Source organism: Octodon degus, unplaced genomic scaffold, assembly GCF_000260255.1.
Source record: "Octodon degus isolate 3935 unplaced genomic scaffold, OctDeg1.0 scaffold00037, whole genome shotgun sequence".
Lineage (NCBI taxonomy): Eukaryota > Metazoa > Chordata > Mammalia > Rodentia > Octodontidae > Octodon > Octodon degus.
In genome coordinates this window covers 1,773,873-1,776,011 of record NW_004524613.1, presented here as the reverse complement: position 1 = coordinate 1,776,011, position 2,139 = coordinate 1,773,873, and the positions used below count along the sequence as shown (strand labels likewise).

The 2,139-nt window shown below is 43.4% G+C and overlaps 1 pseudogene; it reads left to right on the top strand.

Moving 5' to 3' along the window:
• The first annotated feature begins 664 nt into the window (after positions 1-664).
• LOC101569723 lies at positions 665-1,012 on the top strand (annotated as a pseudogene).
• The last annotated feature ends 1,127 nt before the right edge of the window (positions 1,013-2,139 follow it).

The following is a 2,139-nucleotide window of genomic DNA, read 5'->3' as shown; positions in this document are numbered from 1 at the left end:
GAAGAAGAAGAAGAAGAAGAAGAAGAAGAAGAAGAAGAAGAAGAAGAAGAAGAAGAAGAAGAAGAAGAAGAAGAAGAAGAAGAAGAAGAAGTCAACCAATAACAAATGCTGGAGGGGCTGTGGAAAAAAGGAACTCTTCTCCACTGTTGGAGGGAGTGTAGACTGGTACAACCTCTGTGAAAATCAGTGTGGAGATGCCTCAAAAAACTAAGATTAGGAGTCCCAATCAACCCAGCTATTCTCCTTCTGAGTAGTTTTCCAGAAGAACTGAAAACATCATGTCACTGTAATATGGCGTACACCCATCTTTATAGCAGCACAATTTGTTATAGATAAATCTGGAAAACAACCCAAATGCCCATCAACTCAGGAACGTATAAAAATACATTGTATTTATATATAATGGAGTACTACTCACCTATAAAGATAAAGTTGAGGCTTTTATAGCAAATTAAAATTTTATAGTAAATTAATGCAATTAGAGGTTATATAGTCATCAGTGAAATAAATCAGACCTGCATGTGTAAACATATTGTGTCTCTAGTGTAAAACCTGAAACAGTAAATAAATTCTGAAAGGTACAATAGATACAGTAAAAGGGAAAGAAACTGCTCAAAAAAATTGAACAAATGGGGTCTTTCTGCCATCTTTCTGTGCCGCCATAATGGTGCCCATGAATATCCTGGCTGATGCTCTCAAGAGCATCAGCAATGCCAAAAAGAAAGGCAAATGCCGGGTCCTCATTAGGCCGTGTTCCAAAGTCATTATCCAGTTTCTAACTGTGATGATGAAGCCTGGTTACATTGGTGAATTTGAAATCATTGATGATCACAGGGCTGGAAAAATTGTTGTGAACCTCAGAGGCAGGTTAAACAAGTGTGGCATGATCAGCCCCAAGTTTGATGTGCAGCTGAAAGACCTGGAAAAATGGCAGAATAACCTGCTCCCATCTCGTCAGTTTAGTTTCATTGTATTGACATCAGCTGGCGTCATGGATCGCAAAGAAGTGTGATGAAAACAGACAGGAGGAAAAATCCTGGGATTCTTTTTCTAAGGATGCAAAATATACAAATAAAATGCCTCAATGGACTCTGATGCTTCCACTTGATTGTTTTGAGTCTTTGTGCCGGGGTAGGAAGAGTGTGGTGATGTACAGCTCTTAATTGGTGAATGCGGTTGCTCTGCTGTGAACAGGTCCTTTCATTTGTCTGTATGCCATAACTTGTGTAATAGTTTCCCAGAAGATGGTTGTCGGTAGGCCCTGGCTGGTTGAATCTGGGGTTGGGTTCATGCTCTGGAGTCTTAATTATTAATTGTACACCAAGGGTCTGGTCCTTTGCTTTGATGTTTGACAACATATTTCATGTACTGTGTAAATACTGCTGAAAATGTGGACATTGTTCTTACTATGTAAGTGCTCATAAGGAAATAGCTTGTGCCAGTAAACTGGGGCCACCGGTGTGTCAGTGGCTGTAAAGTGGTCACTGTTGAACATTGTTAGGAACTACACCAAACCTGTCACACTTGCAGATGGGCATGAGGGTCCTCACTGTCATCACCTTGATTTCCTTGGGCCACAGGAACATTTTCCATCAAAATTCTCAGAGGATTGTAAGGGTAAAAAGTGTAGAGTATATTCTGGGGCGGGGGGAAGTCTTGCTTGCTTCACTTTCTCACCTGGGAAGTTCTTAGAGCCGGGTCGCCAGAGAGCGTCTGGTAGCCTCTGGAGGTGGCCCTGGGCTGCATTTGCTCTGTACAGGTCACTTGTCCGACAGGCCATGTGTATTAGTTACTCTTCTCCCATTGCTGGGACAAATACCCAGCACTCAAAATGAAGAAAGGAAAGGTTTATTTAGCTCACAGTTACGGGAGGTTTCAAGACACTGGAGGAGAAGCTGGGGCACCGCCGTGTCCAGGATGACCCTCTCCACATCTTCGAGAAAGCACAGGCTACTAGCCAGTTTAACGGGTCACACCTCTCGGCCCCGCCCCTCGGGCCCGCCCTGGTCCTCTGGCCCCGCCCCTCAAGCCACTTGTTGCTCCTCCAGGCTCATCTGCCCCATAACTTACATGAGGCTTTTGGGGACAACTAGACACAAACTGTAACATCGTGTTAATACGAACACTGGTACTTTTCAT